Source organism: Euleptes europaea, chromosome 2, assembly GCF_029931775.1.
Source record: "Euleptes europaea isolate rEulEur1 chromosome 2, rEulEur1.hap1, whole genome shotgun sequence".
NCBI lineage: Eukaryota > Metazoa > Chordata > Lepidosauria > Squamata > Sphaerodactylidae > Euleptes > Euleptes europaea.
This window is the reverse complement of record NC_079313.1, coordinates 16,156,739-16,163,323: the sequence shown is the minus strand read 5'-3', so window position 1 is coordinate 16,163,323 and position 6,585 is coordinate 16,156,739. Positions and strand designations below refer to the sequence as shown.

The 6,585-nt window shown below is 55.0% G+C and overlaps 1 non-coding gene across 1 annotated transcript; it reads left to right on the top strand.

The window, feature by feature from the left end:
• Nucleotides 1-4,044: 4,044 nt before the first annotated feature.
• On the top strand, nucleotides 4,045-4,113 carry TRNAG-GCC (transfer RNA glycine (anticodon GCC)). The gene has a single exon. It is a non-coding gene; the product is annotated as a tRNA-Gly (tRNA).
• Nucleotides 4,114-6,585: the final 2,472 nt, after the last annotated feature.

Sequence of the window (6,585 nt, the reverse complement as noted above, 5' to 3'; positions counted from 1 at the left end):
CAGCTAAGCAGGGATTTGAACCTACCCCATCCAACGGCAGCACTCTGCCCCCAAAGAAGACACGTCTGTAGCCCTTTCAATCTGCGATCCAGACTGCAGAAGCTGCACTCTCTTTGGGGAGGATTTGAAGACCAGAGGGGGGCAGGCGCTGTGGGGTGAGCTGCCAATGGGCTTCTGCAAATGTGCAGCAGGGGAAATCTGACTGATGAGGAACCTGCCAGCCATGGCGTCAGAAGGAGGAGGAGGAGGAGGAAGAAGAGGAAGAGTTGGTTTTTATATGTCAACTTTCTCTACCACTTAAGAAAGAATCAGACTGGCTTACAATCACCTTCCCTTTTCCTCCCCACAACAGACACCCTGTGAGGTAGGTGGGGCTGAGAGAGTATGACTAGCCCAAGGTCACCCAGCTGGCTTCATGTGGAGGAGAGGGAAAACAAATCTAGTTCACCAGATTAGCATCCACTGCTCATAGGGAGGAGTAGGGAATCAAACCCGGTTCTCCAGATCAGAGTCCATCATTCCAAACCACCGCTCTTAACCACTATACCACGCTGGCTCTCCAGGAACAGGAAACAGGAATTGAGACTGTGGCTTTCCCTTCCAGCTGACATAGAATCCGCCGTTCATGTGGAGGAGTGGGGAATCAAACCCAGTTCTCCAGATCAGAGTCCACCACTCCAAACTGCCGTCCTAACCACTACACCATGCTGTAGAAGAAGGAGGAGGAGTTGGTTTTTATATGCCAACTTTCTCTACCTTTTAAGGAGAATCAAACCGGTTTACAATCTCCTTCCCTTCCTCTCCCCACAACAGACACCTTGTGAGGCCGGTGGGGCTGAGAGAGCTTGGAGAGAACTGTGACTAGCCCAAGGTCACCTAGAAGGCTGCATGTAGAGGAGTGGGGAAACCCACCCGGTTCACCAGATCAGAGTACTCTGCTCATGTGGAGGAGCGGGGGAATCAAACCCGGTTCTTCAGATTAGAGTCCACCGCTCTTAGCCATTACACCACGCTGGCTCTCATGTCACCTGCAGGACTGGACCAAGACATCAAAATGGCCCTGGAGCTAGCAGAGCCATGAGCCACCTGTGGGGCTGGTAGTGCCACGGGGCCACTCAGTTTGGATCTGGCCTGTTGTGATGCCAACACCAGGTACAGCCTACATCTGTTGCCATCCGGTGCCCAGGTCTGAGGGACGAGCAGAGGTATTGGGGCAGCCACTGTGAAGAACTAGAGCCCGATTCATCAAATGAACAGCGGCAGACACCATTTATTACTATATACACAGCCGCAGAAAAAATCATTGTAAATAGCGGGGTCATAAGGACACATAATGCAAAAGGTAGAGCGTTCTGTGTTTTTTCCATCTAAAGTCAGTGCCTCTGGCTTTTCAAGGCCATGTTGACTCGACTGTTTGTACTCATTCTCTCTTGGAGTGTGCGTTTGTGTACTCGGGTATGTTGTCGACGGAGGACGCACTATATTCATCTGGCAAAGCCGGCTCCGCTCCAGTTTCTGCCACAATAAATCTGCTCAACTTTTAACATCTCAGAAGATTTTATTCTGCTGTTTTCACAGCAAACAGACTCTCCTGGAATCGAGCGCCATCGAAACAGGGATCCTCCTCCCGATTTCTGCAGAAAAGACCGGTGGAGGATGATTCACAAAGAGAACCCAGGAGATCTGCCTCTTCTCTACCCCCCCCCCCCCGCATAGCATGTTCACTGGAGCACAGCATAATGTATTCAACAACCATCTGTGAAAACAGAGAGACCTGGCATTTGGGCCTGTCGAAATGTCACTACAGGTTAAAAATGGAACTTTGTGGTGGCCCACAAAGGCGGGCTTTGGATACAAGGGCCCGATCTCTCGGAGGAGATAAGACCCTTGCCAATTTCGAGAAGAAGAGTTGGTTTTTATATGCCCATTTTCTCTACCACTTAAGGGAGACTCAAACCAGCTTACAATCACCTTCCCTTCCCCTCCCGCAACAAGACACCCTGTGAGAAAGGTGAGGCTGAGAGAGAGTGACTTGCCCAAGGTCACCCAGCTGGCTTCGTGTGTAGGAGTGGGGAAACAAACCCAGTTCCCCAGATGAGCCTCCGCCGCTCATGTGGAGGGGTGGGGAATCAAACCCGGTTCTCCGGATCAGAGTCCACCACTCCAAACCACCGCTCTTAACCACCACACCTTGCTGGCTCTCAAGGCAGAGCTAGGAACATCGAACCGAGGAGATATCCTTTCAGATGCATATACTGGGGCCTGGCAGGGTGGAAGAGCGTCAAACACCTTTCTCCCTTCTTCTCTAGGTGGCTTTGCACCCAACTCAGGGCGAAAGGTGGGTGCGGTGCAAGAATGCCCTCGCACCCTTCTGCTTTCTGATCGATTTTCCCAGCGAAACTGGAAGGCTGTGCTCCCAAGATGCGGTTGCCATGCTGTTTCCCTTCACGGCATCCCCACCAGGTTTGCGCTTGGCATTCATCATCCTAACACCCTCATGAGAGCTGAGTGAAAATCCACGTCTCTTCTTGCGCGCGCGTGCACACACACAAAGACACCAGATTTCTGCTCCCCGTCACCTAATTCTGCCTGGGTGGAAGATTTAAGGCTGCACGTGGAAAGGTAGACCACCACACACATCCTAGCTGGGCTACTCAGACCCCAAAATGTTCCATGGAGGTCTGGCTAACCTCCAAGAACGTCTCCAAGGAAATCAGCTTCTAAGAACATAAGAAAAGCCCTGCTGGATCAGACCAAGGCCCATCAAGTCCAGCAGTCTGTTCACACAGTGGCCAACCAGGTGCCTCTAGGAAGCCCACAAACAAGAAGACTGCAGCAGCACCATCCTGTCTGTGTTCCAAAGCACCTAATATATTCAGCATGCTCCTCTGAATCCTGGAGAGAATAGGTATGCATCATGACTAGTATCCATTTTAACTAGTAGCCATGAATACCCCATGTCCTCCATGAACACGTCCACACCCCTCTTAAAGCCTTCCAAGTTGGCAGCCATCACCACACCCTGGGGCAGGGAGTTCCACAATTTAACTATGCGTTAAACTCCCCAATTACAAGATCAGTAAAGGCCAACCTAAACAGGTTGCGATGGAACAGAATGCAGTTCCTCCATGAGTAGGTTACATGTTTTTAACTGAAATGCAATTACTTGGGGAGGAACTGACTGGAGTTTGGTCTAATTTGACCCCAAGGGGAAGAGCAAAGTAATCATGCAGCCAAGTTTTGCACGATCCAACCCCTTTTGTCTGCATGGTCGGACGAGTACAAGGAGTTCCAGACACAGTGCAGTGAGGAACGTAGCACAGAATAATAATAATAAGAGTTGGTTTTTATATGCCGACTTTCTCTACCACTTAAGGGAGACTCAAACCGGCTTACAATCCCCTTCCCTTCCCCTCCCCACAACAGACACCCTGTGAGGTAGGTGGGGCTGAGAGAGCTGTAACTAGCCCAAGGTCACCCAGCTGGCTTCGTGTGTAGGAGTGGGGAAGGAGCATCACCCCAGCATCCAGTTTCCATTAGAACGTTGCAATGTTTCCAGTCGCTGGAGACCGACATCCCCATACTTTGCATTCCCACAAACAGGACTTCGCGTCAACTGGAAAAAAACTAACCCTCTCCTAAGGAACAGGAGCTTCTGAACCCAGAAACCTCTCCCCCCTCCCATAGCCATTCTGAAGAGCTGGGATGTCCCTTTTGGACGCTTGCCATAGGTAACCAGAAGGGACATCGGGGAATCTCCTAGAGTGTCTTTCAAGCATCTGGTTGCCAGGAGAGTATGCTCAGCCAATTTGGGGTGCAGAGTCTGTGGTCAGGCGCCTGTTCTGCACGCAGATGGTTCCAGGCCCAATTCAGCAGGGGCTGTGGCTCAGCGGTAGAGCATCGGCTTGGCATGCAGAAGGCCCCAGGTTCAATTCCCGGCGTCTGCCGGTCTGAGTAGACAATACTGACTTTGATGGACCAAGGGTCTGATTCCGTATAAGGCAGCTTCATGTGTGTTCACGTGATGGGTGTTTTAGGGGAGAGGCCGTGGCTCAGTGGTAGAGCATCTGCTTGCCATGCAGAAGGTCCCAGGTTCAATCCCCGGCATCTCCAGTTAAAGGGACCAGGTGATGTGAAGGGAGAGCCGCTGCCGGTCTGAGTAGACAATACTGACTTTGATGGACCAAGGGCCTGATTCAGTGCAAGGCAGCTTCATGTGTTCATGTGAACTTGGGTGCTGGAAAAGTCAGAGGTGGCAGCCCTATATGGACTCCAGAAAGCGGCTTCCTCATCGGGATCATGTCCTCCAGAGACCGGGCTGAAGCACCGGGCGCGCACCCAACCCTTCAGACCCCCCAAAGCTAGGAGCCACTTTCCAGTCGCCTCTCAGTGCAATCTCATGCAAAGCCCCTTCAGTCAAAAGCCATCATTTTAATGGGATTACTCTGGAGTAACACCGCATGGGATGGCACTGAAAGAGGGGCTCCATCCCAAACCAGCCGTCTCACTGCAGCTAGGGGCGAGTCCCTGTCGCCTGCTTCGTGAGAACGCGTGCTCTCCGGGTCGGTGTCTTCCTCCTCTGGGTTTCCCCAGGTTTCAAGACCCAAAAGGCGAGGGGGGATCGGCAAAGAGACCTGCAAGTCTCTTTCCGGAGCCCAGAGAAGAGGCGCTCTGGCCTGCCAGGCGTCCATTCATTCACACGCACATGCGAGACACGCTTCCTTGGATCCCCCTCCGGAGCCCAGCCAAGAGAAGAGGCGCTCTAGCCCGCAAGGCGTCCCGTTCACACGCACATGCGAGACTCGCGTCCTCGGGTCCCTCTCCGGAGCCCAGCCCAGAGAAAAGGCGCTCCGGCCCGCAAGGCGTCCATTCACACGCACACGCGAGACACGCTTCTTTGAATCCCCCTCCGAAGCCCAGCCGAGAGAAGAGGCGCTCTAGCCCTCAAGGCGTCCCGTTCACACGCACACGCGAGACACGTTTCCTCGGGTCCCCCTCCGGAGCCCGGCGGGTTCACACGCAAGACACGCTTCCTCGGGTCCCAGCCCAGAGAAGAGGCGCTCTGGCCCGCCAGGCGTCCCGTCCACACGCACCCCTGAGACACGCGTCCTCGGGCGCTCGCGGTTGGGCTCCGCTCCGGCGCCAGCCCCGCGCCTCCCCCCGCCCGCCCCGCCGCGATCCGGCAAAGCCCCTCACCGCAGGCAGCTCGCCACGTCTCCCTCGCTCGGCTCGGCTCCTCTCCGGCGTCCCCCTGCCCGCCTCTCCCCGCCAGCCCGTGGCGCATCGGCGGCGGCGGCCGGCTCGTCTGAAGCGCCGCGCACGTTGCAGCGGAGGGGCGGCTCCCCGGGCGGCCTCCCCCCCCTCCCCTCCCCCCCCTCCCCTCCCCCGGTGACGCGGGCCCGGGCGCAGGTGCGCCTCCCTGGGCGGCGGCCGAGCGCGCTGCGCCTCGCCCCCGAGAGCCGCCCCGCCGCCGCCGCCGCGCTCTTGCGCGCCTGCCCGGAGCAAGCCCCGCGCCGGGCAATAGGGCGCGCGCCCCCCGAGGCGCCCCCGGCGTGGGCAGAGCTGCAGCGCCCGGCCTCGAGAAGAGGCAGGGGAAGAGTGGGCGCGAAAAGGCGCGGCAGGCTTCGCCTTGGGGTTGCCCCTCTCGAAATGCACATTTTCCCCACCTGAATTCTCAGAGCTCGAAAAGGGCCCCCAGGCAGAGTTCTGAGAATTCAGGTGGGGAAAACGTGCGTTTAGAGAGGGGCAAACCCAAGGCGAAACCTCCCGTGCCTTTTCGCCCTGGGTTTTCTTTTCTTTCTTTTTTTTAAGGAGACTCGAACGGGCTTACAATCGCCTTCCCTCCCCCTCCCCGCAACAGACACCTTGTGAGGTAGGTGGGGCTGAGAGAGGTCGGAGAAAACCGTGACTGGCCCAAGGTCACCCAGCAGGCTGCACGTGGAGAAGTGGGGGAATCCAACCCGGTTCTCCAGATTAGGCCATTTATGCAGGGTCGATTTTGATGCTGGCTCAAAGCTGCTTTTTTTAACGCCGCCCTTTAAAATGACCATTCACCTCATAGGGTTGCCACCGGCGGGAGATTTTAAGGGCGGAGCCTGAGGGAGGGTTGGGGTTTGGGGAGGGACTTCCATGCCATAGACTCCAAATGCCAAAGTGGCCATTTTCTCCAGGTGAATTGACATCTGTCGGCTGGAGATCAGTTGTACTAGCAGGAGATCTCCAGCTACTACCTGGAGGTTGGCAACCTACCCATGCAAGAGGAGACAGTCAAATTCCACCCCCCACTCGCCGCCTCCTTCGTTTGCATAGTTATTAGCAATGGTCATTTGCATAGCTGTGATTTTCCATGGTTCCTTCAGTAAATGCTTTGATGTGGGGGCGGAGCAAATAAAAAAGGTCGTGTTAAAAGAGCCTCTTAAGAAATGCGAAGCAGGTATGCGCCGGCTTCACAGTGATGGCTGGAATGACGGTTCAGCGTGAAGAAATAAAAAAAAAAATATGCAGGGCACTTCAGTCTGGAATGCACTGCTAATTACCAAGCATAAATGGCCTTAGAGTCCATTACTCATGTGGAGGAGTGGAGAA